The sequence below is a fragment of the Aedes aegypti genome, chromosome 1, assembly GCF_002204515.2.
Source record: "Aedes aegypti strain LVP_AGWG chromosome 1, AaegL5.0 Primary Assembly, whole genome shotgun sequence".
NCBI lineage: Eukaryota > Metazoa > Arthropoda > Insecta > Diptera > Culicidae > Aedes > Aedes aegypti.
This window is the reverse complement of record NC_035107.1, coordinates 259,876,469-259,890,529: the sequence shown is the minus strand read 5'-3', so window position 1 is coordinate 259,890,529 and position 14,061 is coordinate 259,876,469.

Here is a 14,061-nt window from a genome sequence, read left to right as displayed (position 1 = left end):
CTTAATCGATTGGTCACCACCAGCTAGTGATGAACCGATTAACACAACTAAAAATATGTTGAAAATTTCTTTGTATTTCCATGCACATATTTGAAGCATCAAAATAAACTGAAATGTCAACGATAAATCGCTTATTTTTTAATTGAATACACTTTAAATTCACACGATCATGTAACATTCATGCGTCTTTAGTTGAAAATCAAACTTGATGCTTTAACAATAAATGAATTTGGTTTACTTTTACTATTTTCGTCTGTTTACGCTACATACATTGAAATTTAAATATTTTTATCTGTGAAGTTTTCAGTTTAAACAGATGTTTGTTTCTCCAGATTTATGCTCTTGAACATTTAAGGTTTGGCTTCGATTCATCTTCACATTGAGCACAAAGGAAAAACGACATTCATGGACACTAATCTATTATTCTATCATTGAAACGATCTTATGTGGAACAAATTGCATTGCATTCTATTGTTGCGATAGGATATAGTACAGCAATAGCATATTTTCATTTACGCCAAGTTTTGAAAATTAAGAAATTGTAAAGTAGACAACATACCATGTACAACGAATTCATATTGGTAATATCAAGAACATCTGTGAAAAATTTTTGAATTATGGAATCTGCAATCTTTTTCAACACATATTTTTACCAATATCAGGTAGAATCAGGAATTTCTTAATTTTACCACTGTAATGCGTACGCAATTCTTTTGGAACAAGCACCCCAATGAGATACGTCTCTTCCAAAATTTTATCAAGTGCATTACGCGTTTTGGCGCCCCCTGACACCTGGCGCCCTTGGCGGCTGCCAACCTGGCCAACCGCACGCTACGGCACTGTACCTAAGACCAACGTACTATCTGCTGTTCATTAGAAAAGAAAATAGTAATTTCTGGATTTTTCCACGGTTTTTCTCAATAATTTGGCCTGAAATTACTGAAAATTCCTGTGTCTTTTTTTTAAATATTCCAACAGTAAATAGTCAAAAGTTCTCCAAAACATTCTGTCAAGATTTTTACGAAGGTTCTTCATACGATTCTTTGCGGAATTTGTACAAAGATGTTTTGATAGATTTCCCTTGAAATTCCATCAGTTACCTAATTAAGTAGGGAATCTTTTAGCAATCTTTAAGAGATTTCCTAAGATTTATGCTAAAGATTTCAGAAATTTGTCCTGGATTTCCTTCCGGAATCTTTTCAAGAATTTCTCGAGTTTTCTTTCCAGAATTCCTTCCTAAAGAAGCTCTTCCAAGGTAATATTCTCCAGGAAATCTGCACTAACTTGTCCAAAGATAATTCCAAGAGATGCCTTAAATGTTTTAAAAGGATTCATCTTCAAATTTTGCCAGGAATTCTTCAAAGGGTTTTTTTTAGAGATGGTTTCAGGAATTTCTTGTGAGTTTTTTAGGTCAATTGGCACATTTTCGCAGGTGTTCATCATGTAGAAAGCACGTAGACACTTTTTGCCCAGAAAAGTCGAATCAGAAAATATCCTTGTTCAGTAAGATTCAAAGCTAAAACAATCAACATGGCCTTGCTGAATAGCTGCGCCTTTGCCACTACTTCAGACTGTTGGAACATACTAAGATAAAATTTCGTGATTTTTAAAATGATCCGTTGAAACAGGTTTCAAAAAGATTTCTCGATATATTCATCAATCGAGTTTCGAAAATCTTTTCATTATCAACTTATCAAATTTTCACTGTATACCTGTTTTTCAATGTCATTATCAATCAGAGTAAGACGCAAATAAAATCAAAACTAGGTAAAAGACAAATTAACGTGAACTACAAGACTGCAGCCGACTGCAATCATTTTTTGAAGTGGACGTACGTCTTGTAGTACAACATGCAACACATTTAGTGCATGCACGAATTGCTATTTGAAATTCAAGTGTTATGTTATCAACTATTTGAATTTTTCAAATGTTATGTTATCAACTATTTTCAAGTGTTATGTTATCAACTATTTGAATTTTTACAATTGAAACTTTACGTCAGAAATGTTTCACGGCTGTGCTACTAGAGCATGATTGTCCGTTGTCTAGTGTTAAGTTACAGTCTGGGTAGCTAAATGGTTGAAGACGGTGTAAGTATTTTTTTTTCTTGGGCCTATCGTAAGGATACTCTAAGGAGTATTAGTTTTTGCATACATGCTTGGAAACCATTTTATGTCCATAGTGGGAAATAGTTCGAATCAGCGGGACAAAAGTTCGCGGAAAAACTTGTAAATTACAAAATAAATAACATCCTAAGATACTTGCAGAGATTCCCTATAGATTTCTCCAAGAATTTTCCAAGAATCCTTTTTTTCACGAATGGAGGTTCTCCAGAAATGTATAAGAGGATTCCATAGAATTTGCTCTTTAAGCATTATTCTTAAAAATCATTCAGTACTTCGGCAAACTATTCCGGTATGAATTCGGCAATCAATTATTTCGATAATCTGCCCAATATTATATCCAGAGGTCGTTTGAATAGTCTGAAGCGAAACAAATTGAAATATTTCAGCCCAACGTTCTACTCTACTTGGTTAGTTGATGTGTTAATTAATTCTTTAAACATCTAATAAGGCAATATACAGCCCAAGTAATTAAGATGTAGCGGCGAACATTAAGACACTTCAGTTCAGTTACACTCGATCAGGAACTGATTGTCAGTTCAGAGACCACCGCTCCGACAGAATTCGTTGACCTTTTGGTGGTATGAGATCAGAATGCTGTGTAAAGTAATCTCATCGTTCCGGACAGTGCACCGTTGGTAGGCGAGCGTGTGGTGATGCAAGCTTCAATGCTTTAATTAGTGCCCGATGACACTGTTGCTATCTGTTTTCATGCCAACAATGGATAGCAATGCTGAACCAATTGATCGAGTTCCAGAAAAATCTACGCCTAGAATCATTATGTCCGAAGGTGAATTCAACGTGTAGTTTCCATGTATAGATCAGGATAGTTAGTTAGTTAGTTGTCTTTATTTGAGACGCTTTAACTGGTTCAGTCGTTCGCGTCTTGAGATTGATTTTGCTTAGTTACATACAATTCATTCTATCTTAATTACAATTCATTTTATCTTGATAAAAATTAGATTTTTTTAAACAAACCAGATTCTTTAAGAAATAGCAGTAAATTTTCTTCAACAACTGGGTCGTTGTCGAGAATTTGTCCAATTGATAACTCCAGGTGATACCTTTTTCGTAGGTCATCATATACAGGGCAGTTTACTAGTACGTGTTCCACAGTGTTCGTTCTAGCACCACATTCGCATCTGTCTTCTCTGCTTCCGCCACACACATGTGGATGAGAAAATCTGCAATGTCCCACGCGTAATCTTGAAAGATTAATTTGGTGTTTCCGATTCGATTGATCGTTCCATTTTTTTGTTGAACTTTTTATCTTCCTATATAGATCAGGATAATCAAAGATACAACCTAGAGTGAATTCACTAAAGTCAAGTGCATTACCTGAACTAGAGGCAACAGATAGTTGGAAATGGTGCAATAAACACTTTTTGTTATCTCCGCAAAAGATCTCATCGTGGAGATACAGGTCCAGTTTCTCCACAGATCAACCGCACACTTTGGTTGACCTTGAAGTCGGATGTCGAAAAAGTAGGTAAAACAATCAACTAGCTGCTGGAGGGGGCCCAAATAGCCGTAACGGTATATGGGCAGCTTTTCATCAATACTATGCTGAGGATCGTGGTTATGAATCCTGGAGCGCCGGTCGAATTGAAAATTTTCTCGACTTCCCAGGACATTGAAGTTTGTATTTACTTACCTCACGGTTCATAAATGACAAGGAAAATTCTCAGGTAATAAATATGGAAGCACTCATAAGAATACTGCGCTAAAAGTAGGTTATTTTCCAGTTGAGACGTAAAGCTATAAAGAAGAACAAGATGCTGCTAGTGGCTGCGCCTTCGTCTAGGTAACATCTGTTGTGTTTATGATTACTATATTGCTCTAAAATGCGTTGAACACTTGCCTATTTTTTTGCACTTCTGGGCAAGATGCGTTAACGACCCAGGGTCAGCCCATACAAAGACAAGGAAATTTCGCTCGATCGCAGTAATTATCGCAAGGTTGCTTACTTTTGAATGCGGATCTGAAAGCCCTGCACTGACTGTAGTCGCCGTGTCGTGTGTGAGCCACTCTCGAGAGCCTTATAATTTCCGCCGCTCGAATATGAAACGAACCTCTTAATACGTTTGACCTACAAATGAGATATTGTGGTGACCGCGCGCGTACCTACGTGTGGATAATGAATGTGTGTTGGAGTGCGTTCTTGTCGGGGCATTTTCTCATTTGCGAGTTCCACGCGGCACATATGAGTGACAGGAGCAATTTCTTGGCCAAATCTCTTAAGGACGTTCGAATGACCTGTGCTATATTTGTTAACTGTAAGATCTAAGATGTAATTTTTATTTTGCTGTTGGTACAGCGAGTTGAGCAGATACAGAAAAATGTTTAGTTTACTTATTCATGTTCCTATGTTCCCATATAAAGCGCAGATCTAGGTACAGATAGCCGATGTGATAAATGCACAGCTATTCAGCAAGACCAAGCTGAGGGTCGTTATTTTGAATCTCACCGGTCAAGGATCTTTTCGAGTTGAAAATTGTCTAGTCTTTCAAGAGCTTAAAGTATATTTACTTTCTTCATTCACTCTACAATATACACATAGATCAAGGAATCTTCTCGGATGTATGGAAGCGACAGAAATTGATGGCGAGTAAACCACTAGGTGACCCGTCGGCGTATAGACCTATATGTATAATAGATGCGACGTGCAAGTTGTTGGAACCTCTCCTCATCAGACTAATGCCGTATACTGATGGTGCGGACGGCCTGCGTAACAACTAGTTTGGATTCAGGAAAGGCAAATCCTTTAGCATAACTGCGCTGGACGCTATTCAGTCGGTCGTTCAAACAGCTGCGCATAAAAGGAACGGTATACGTTACCGCGGGGTTGTTACTGAGTGATTCCAAGCAACAGCACCAAAATTTGGTAAATTTTTTAATTCATTTTTTTTCTATTGAGCTGAAACTTTGCACAGTTTTCCAGTTCCATCTAAATCGTCATTTTCCGATATGAGTCACGACTAACTTTTCAAAAGGGTGTATGTAAAAATGGTTCAAAAATATTCAAAAACGGTTCGTTCGATTGTTAGACAACTAAAGAAACAAAGTTAGACAACTAAATAAAGATTCCAAAAAAAATACACACAGTAAAAAAAATTTTTTTTTTGCATTAAAAAACATAATTTTTGACACAAAAACTCAAATATCTCAAAACCCTATCAACCCTATTTTTTGAGGGAAAACGGTCCATTATATTAGCTATCTACCATAAAAATTTGGTGATGGTAAACCAATAAACAAAAAAGTTATGACATTTCAAACATGTCACAATTTTCACATTTAGTAGAAAAAAAAAATGTTTTTTCGGTGTAAATTATTACGGGAACCGCAGTTTGTTGCTGATTTTATTGTTAAGGGCCTTGCGTGAATTAAACAAGTCGTTTTCATGTATTCATTAGTATTATGTGTATTATATGTATAAATATTATGTATATGTATAAATATTATATGTATATGTATATATGTATAAATTAAAATGAATTAACAGATTACACGAAAAGATTTTTTTTTACCAGGATATTTTATTTTAGAGTATGATCGATGAGTTTCGAAATGTTATATATAAACTTTAAAAGTTTTGGATTTGGGTATGCGTTATGAGATCATGAAAACATTTTATTAATACTTATTTATTTATTTATTGTTATTCAATTTTTTACAATATCGAACACTTTTGCATCATTATCAGTACAGTTCGAGTATAGTTTTGCTTTAATTTTATTTTCTGACAATGGAATGAAACAGTGAAATTTTCGGGTTCCTTGGATCGTTTTCGCGTTATTATATTGCTCGCTGAGCTCTGATGCCGTTAATTCGTACTCTTCAGTAGTAGTAAAACAAAATGATAATTTTGTTAAATCTTATTCTTTTCTGCGATTCGCCCAATCAAATAGTTCTTTTGCAGTTTGGATGCTCACGTTCTTTGGCTAAACTTGCTCTTGTGGCCATGCGCTTTATGGTTCCTCCAATAGCATCACAAGGACCTTTGCCATGTGACGTAGCAAAGAAATGTCATTCTGCATCAATTCCGTACTTTGATTTAAATTGACATAGGCTCGAAAAATTCTTACGGTTTTTGTACTGCGATGCTGCTCCATCAGACATGAAATATATCTTTCTGATTTCTTTATCCTTATCAACGCGTAAAAAGTTAATCATTTTGGCAATGAACAAATTTACAGATACTGAGTCGTGTCTTAAATCTTCGGAAATTACAATAAAACTAAAATGTTCAATTTGCGTACTTCCATTGAAATAAATAACGAATGGATGAATTGTAGCTTGTTGTACGTTCCAGTGATGGGACTGCACTTCATCTTGCAATACAAAGCTATAGTTTTCAGAAAAATCACAAATGACTAAAAATTCACCATCTTGTAATGTATTTTTCGTATTTTTTAAAAAGCGGGATTGCTCTGTTTTAATAAAGTCGTGAGGAATTAAACTTTCTAATTTCAAGCAAAAAAATGACACAAACTCATCTACAGGTTTTACAATAGTTTCTAGGTCACACCTATCCGTGGTCACCCATTGCTCAAATGATGATAATTTTCTTCAAACTCAGCGAATAAAGTATTTTCCAATGATGAAGAATCTGGACAATCCGAACAAGATCGTAGATAGCAATTTGATGTTGTATTTTCACACAAAAGACTACCAGTTAACATATTAATATCCTTTGATAAATTGATTCTTTTCAAACTATGTAAGATGTTGTGCACACACAAACATTATGTGTTCCTGAATTGGATAGAAGCTTGCATTGCCTTGGACGAAGGCTTGCAAATGAGGAAAAACCTACCTTAATATTTTCGTTAATTTCCTTGAAGCGTGTATACGCTTCTTTCAAAGTAGTCATCATTAATCGTTTTTGGATTGCTTGACGCTTTCCATCTTTTTTTACAGATACATAATCTTTTTGGCCAGGCATAGCTCTACTTACTTCATCGTCTTCAAAATATTGAATTATTTTTTCTTTTGTCTCATCTGTTAATGAAGTACTCGACCTAGCATTTTTGGTTGCAAGACAGTTATTTTTGAATTGTTTTGCCTCTTTTGCTGTATTTCTATTGGTTTTGAACTCATCAATGGCGTCTTGAATAGACCACGAGCTTGGCAGCATCGACAAAATCAATAATTTTTCTTTCCTTGTCGTGGCTAGATTCGAGAACCTTTCCTTCATATTCATAATTACCTCATCGTAGTCTGTATTTTCCACATCCTCAGGTCCTAATTTGAAGAGGTTTCTTCGTACAGCTTCGTTGATTTCACGGTATTTTTTCTCGGGATAATTGACGTAACCCATCTTCGTCCATTTAATCGGAGTAACTTTTATTTCAGCTATCCCTTCGTTGAAGCTTTTATATCCTGCAAATAAAGAATAAAATAATATGTCAATCAGTCCACAGTTCGGGAAGTCTCCCTTCTGCGCCAACTGCAGCCAGTATTTATAGCTCAGAAGTACCGTAGGTACGTACAGATAAAAGGTACCAAGCCAAAAGACAGAATAATTAATATCACTTGAGATAGGTAGACATGGCAGTCCTTTCCCCTTTAGAAACTTTCTAATAACTCTTTAAAAGCCAGCTACAAGTTGCAACAACTCATACAACGAACAATCGAAAATATATCCAAAGAATTCCACGATCTTATTTAAAATACGCAAATTTGCTAATTCCAAGACTACAACAAAGCATTCAAATCATTGGATTTTACTGCTCAACATTACATTTGACAAATTCGTCAACACTAAAGAACAATTTCGTTCATCTCCATACAACAATCGCTTCACAAAAGAACAACTATGTTCACAATAAACGACAATTTCGTCAGCTCTGAAGAACAATTTGGTTCAACACAAATTGGCAATTTCACCACACTTTCAAAAATAGATACAATTGGCAATTCGCCACCCCAAAGAAAATCGATTATCTTCAACACACGTTTCCATGATCCTCGTCGCCACTTTTATATCCTGCAAATAAAGAATAAAATAATATGTTAATCAGTCCACAGTTCGGGAAGTCTCCCTTCTGCGCCAACTGCAGCCAGTATTTATAGCTCAGAAATACCGTAGGTACGTACAGATAAAAGGTACCAAGCCAAAAGACAGAATAATTAATATCACTTGAGATAGGTAGACATAACAGAAGCGTTCGATGTTGACCTTCTGGATGCACTCATCTTCTGATTGATTTGTTGAAACTGATGTCGCTGATGGTACCGTGGCAAGACTATCTGCACTTGGTACTTCTGGTAACTCCTCAGTTGTTGTCGGTGCATCTAGTAATTCCTCAGTTGTTGTTGTTTTCGAACTTCCTGCAACCTGATCCACCGATGATGTACAGGTTGCCCGTTTGTCAACGTTTAAACGGCAGGACGTACAAATGCGTAAATTTGTATTCAATGTAGACATTGGAGCATAACCAGCCGCTTTCAGTTTATCTATGGTGCTTTCGGTGAGATTTCGTAGCTCTTTCGAACACTTTTTTTCTGCAAACGGCCTGCAACAGTTGAGAAAGCGACTACTCATGTTGCTCGTTAGATTTTAATAAACAAAATCACTTTTAAGTTTTTACTGACTAGTTTGATGTCGTTTGCTTGACTGAAGAAAAATTTTACAATTAAATCTTCTATAACCATAGTGGTAGTATATTTTTAGCTTTTTCGTGAGTATGTTCATGGTATGTACCTATCATGTTTTTGATGTTGTTGAAGTTACTCGCTTTCTCCCAAATATGATTAACAAAGTCTATTCTCTACCAAGGCGGGTCTATACTCAGGTGTAATCAGATTTTAACTTTGTGGAGAAAACCAGCGCCGAGAAAACCGACCTGCTTTACGTATACTAGATCACCTGGGTATAGACCAGCCTTGTTCTCTACGAGGTAAACTTTTTGCAGGTAAACTAGTCGTATACCTGTATAGAAGACTTTTTTTGTAGCTTTTGTCTTCAATATTAGATTTCTTATAGGTTTCTTTTATCAAAAGGTTTCAACACTGTTGAGAGAATTTTTCTTCAGTTACGTACAATAAAAAATATGACACTATCAAGACTTTAGATCATTGATCGCGTCTAACTTTCTAATAGATGCTATAATAGTTATGAATAATTAAATAAAATATCATGAAAACAACTTGTTAACCTCATGTGGTACCCTTAACAAAAAATTCAGCAACAAACTGCGGTCCTAAAAAAAATTAACAATGAAAAAAAATATTTTTTTTTCACTAAGTGTCAAATTTGTGAAATATTTGAAATGTCATAACTTTTTTGTTTATTGGCTTACCATCGCCAAATTTTTATGGTAAATAGCTAATATAATGGACCGTTTTCCCTCAAAAAATTACGTTGGTATTCCGATAGGGTTTTGAGATATTTGAGTTTTTGTGACAAAAATGATGTTTTTTAATGCAAAAAACAATTTTTTTTTTACTGTGTGTATTTTTTTTTGGAATCTTTATTTAGTTGTCTAACAATCGAACGAACCGTTTTTGCTGTGCAGCTTTTTGAATATTTTTGAACCATTTTCACATACACCCTTTTGAAAAGTTAGTCGTGACTCAACTTGAAGATTTGATATCGGAAAATGACGATTTAGATGGAACTGAAAAACTGTGCAAAGTTTCAGATATTTTTGAAATGGTCGATCAGAATCGACTTGCATGCCTCCGTGGAATCCCTCCTGAGAAACAAGGAAGCAAGTAGAAGTTCGAGAATAATGGTTCAACAAGGCTGTATACTGGTAGGCGCATCATTATTTTACCGTTTCTGTGCGTAGTTTTATAACATTCTTTCTCGACACTTCACGACTTCACCATGAACACATGCCAAGCTTTGATGATAATAAATCTGCGAGCTGTTTAGTAGAATACCTATAAGTGGATGAAAAAACTGAATTTAGTACTATACCATTTAATTCCACTAGAGTTTGTCTCCTTTGACAGATACGCGTATTTCGACCTCAACTGTAAGGCCGTCTTCAGTGCCGTGTACTGAAGTCGAGTCTAGTACACGACACAGAAGACGGCCTTACAGTTGAGGTTGAAATACGCGCATCTGTCAAAGGACGCAAACTCTAGTGGAATTAAATGGTATAGTACTAAATTCAGTTTTTTCATCTACTTACGTCAAGCTTGTTCAAAATATTTAGATGAAGCTCTACGAGAACTGTTGATTCGAACAGCCTAGCGTATGTAATAGACGGATTGAAAATTGTGGTTAAACTCTCAGAAAAATTATCAAAATTCTCCATTGTAACCAATCAAAATCATTAAATTGCTCGAACCTTCAAGCAACATTCCTTCAGAGAATTGATGAAATGACTCTTAAAGATGTCGTACATGATCCAACCAACCGGTCCAGGTCATGTGACGAAACGTCTTTTTTTTTTTTTTTGAAGTGCTGGATGAGGTAAGCAGCTCAATAGCTATGGCTCCTGATAGGTTTGTAGTCGGAGGAAATAAGCGCATGCAAATCGAAGAAAGAACGTCTCGTATGAACGCATCTACTCCCGCAACTTTGTCACATGTATCAAAGGGCTTGTCATATACAATATGTGTCCATCCCAGTCGAAGCGGTCCTAACATCCACTCTGTTGGCAATAACACTAGTTCGCCTAGCGGAAGTACTCTCAAACCTAAGCATCATTTTCTCAAAGTTGCAAATAGTGCGCTCTATGCGAATCACGAAGAATGTTATTATTTCACTCCTTCCACGTCGGAACAAACGGAAGACGACGTCAAGCTGCACGTGTGTGACATCACAAAAACGAATTCCTCAGTTGTCAAAGTTACAAAGCTGGTTTATCGTGGAAAAAAAACTTGAAGAACTTTCGTTTGTATCCTTCAAAATATTGGTTTGTAGATCCTACTCTGGTATTGTCAGTGTTGTCAGTGACGCCTGGTTCGCCAGAAGGAATTACCATACCTTTGAACCAAACACAAAAAAACGAAATCCCAGCACGGCTTCCGCAATCTACGCATTATAACAACGTCAAATTTCTCCCGAAATTGCCACAGTCGATGAATGTCAATCTTCTTCTTAACCGGGATACTTAGTATCAAGCACTTTGGAAGCCCTGGAACCCCCCATCACAGTCTTCACCAGATCGTCAGACGTCCCGGTCCTGTGTTTGGAACGGGTAAAGGGGTCTTCCAGCCTGTACTATCAGGCAAGTACCTATAGTTGAGGAACACAATCTGCTCTGATAATGCTTTTGTTCGTAGTTTTGACGACCCGTATCATTCAGCTGGATTTCCAATACCGGGATGCACGCCTGCTAGCCTCTCGGAAGCCCCTAATCCACTCGTCACAATCGAGCCCATCCTACCAGCGGCCAGCAGTCATCCCGGTCCTGTGTATGAGAACGGAGAAGGGGTCTTCCATACTCCAATTGCAGGCAAGAAGACGAACGATCAGAGCAACATACTGCCAGTAATTTCAATCGCTTCCAGCTACTTTGCATCTCCAGGAAGACTCTAGACGTTTTGGAATTTCGTCAACCAAAATCGATCGATCGCAAGGCTCCTGGTTCGATTCCAGGTTGCCGCTACTATTTTTGTTTTCAAGTTTCAGTTTCATAAGGCAAATCTATGAATTTCAACCCGATTTCTTGTGGCGAATTTTCATAAGGGGTACCTATGTATTTAGATAGTCCATTTGCCTCAATGTACTATACTATACATGTTCACAACTAGAAACATGAGTTTCAATACAAATTGTTTACACTCCCATATAAAAGTTTTGGGCCATCCAATGCAAACCATAAAAATGTGTTTTGTACATGTCTGATTGATCATTCAAAAGATCATGAGTTAATCTTACTTCGTAGATACCAAACAAAGTTTTGTTTTGTAGAATTTTATTGGAAGTTGCCACATTTTTCAAAGCAAACATTGAAAAACCAGGGCAAATTTTCACTGCATCAGGTCTACCAAAACTTTGAATCTATGCGTACTTTAAACCGTAAACTTTTACTCTTTGAAGAGCCTTAAAAAAATAAAAGCTCGTGAAAATAAAAAAAAAAATTTCGGCCTTTAACCAGAAATTTGTTCCACTAACTCCTGTGTGCGCTGCTTCACAGACAGCATGCACCGATGAAGGTGGCGGCGTGGAAGTCATACGCATTTTTGATAGGCCGTTCGATCGTCATTCATCGTGTCCGATGCACAGTCCCTTGGCGCACGGAATGAGTTCCTTTCACTTTCCGGTGACTGCTGGTGTCACAATGTATAGCCAAGTGCAAACCACAGACACCCTCTAGAAGACCTGTTCTGTTATGGTAGGCTGCTGTATGGGAGGAGTAAGGAACAATGGCATTGTCGGTAACTTTTTCTCTCTGCGGATCACCTTCAGATGTCTGTGTTGAAAGTTTTGATGGCCTTATTTACGGATAAAATCTGATGTGAAATTTTTCAAAACAAATTTTAAGCAGGAACGTTCAAAATGGTTTCCAAAAAATACCTAAAAATGATTTTATGACTTCAATTTAAAAATAGAACAGGGTAGGAAGCTTACAGATAACTAGTTCGAAAATTTCATCATTCATCAGAAGTGACAGAAATCGTATAGCGATTTTTTAAGAGTCCATTTCCCCGAAAAATAGTTATACAGTTACCCCCACAGTTATGGATAGCACAAAGATATGGATCAAAGTTGGCTTAAACGGAGAATATCTCATCAAATAGAGTTGCTATTACGTAGAACACATTTTATCCACGTGAACGATAAATCTGTACAGCATTGCAATCAATCATAACATCTTCAAGCATATTTTATTCGTCCGTATGAAATAAAATGTTATCCGTATTCATAGAATCGTTGATTCATAACTGTGGGGCATAGAAACCCGTAGGGGAACTGGGGGTAATATGCCCATAGGGGTTAAACGCGCCACCCTCGATTTGGACGAACGGTGTGTTTTAGAATACTTTTTTCCACCCTAGGTTATAATATTATTATTATTATTTATTTATTTTAACATTAAATTTGGAAAGAGTGATTATCTTTTCAAATCTTTCTCAAAAGGGCATAAAAGCTCTTTTTTTTCAAACAACGTTATAATGAGACTATACTAAGGCTCAAACGGCATCAATCCATGGCAGAGCCAAAACCTTCAAGGAGGACCAGGACTTAAGTTCACTTCAGATCATCAAAAAGTAAGTCAGTCTAGGAAATATTTTTCTATCCTGAAAAGAGAGAGAAAAACAAAAACAACAGTATCATACAAAATAAGAAGCATCATATAGAAATCTATAAAGTATTTTCATAGATGGAAGGAATTTACTTCCTTAAAATATCTCGAACAGATGAAGGGATATAGTTATGACTTTGTTTCAAATCGTTAAGAAATCTAATTATCGGAATGGTATATCGAATACATTGATAAACAATATGGTCAATATCTTCATAGGATTCACCACAGTCACATAAATTAGAGCCACTAATATTAATACGATAGAGATGACTGTTACATATATAATGATTGGATATTGCGCAAATAAAATTTCTTTCTACAGCTAAATTTTTAAACCAAGTAAATTGATTAACAATAGGCAAAATAGAATGACACCAACGACCTTTATCACTAGAATTCCAAGAAAACTGCCAGTTGTTTACAGAATATTTCTTTAATTCAGAATAATATATATTCAGTTGAAGCAATTTGACGATCATACTGAATACCACAACGAACAGTCAATTTTGCTAAAATATCAGCCTGCTCATTACCATAAATATTGGAATGTGCAGGAACCCAAACAAATTTAATGATGTAACCCTGAGAATGTTACTGAAATAATTCTTCTTTCAATTTCAAAATAATGTGATGAGTTTTAAATTTGAAATCAATGGATTTAATTGCATTCAAAACAGCTGTACATATGATAAAAATATTTAGAGAAGATTTTTTAATCAATG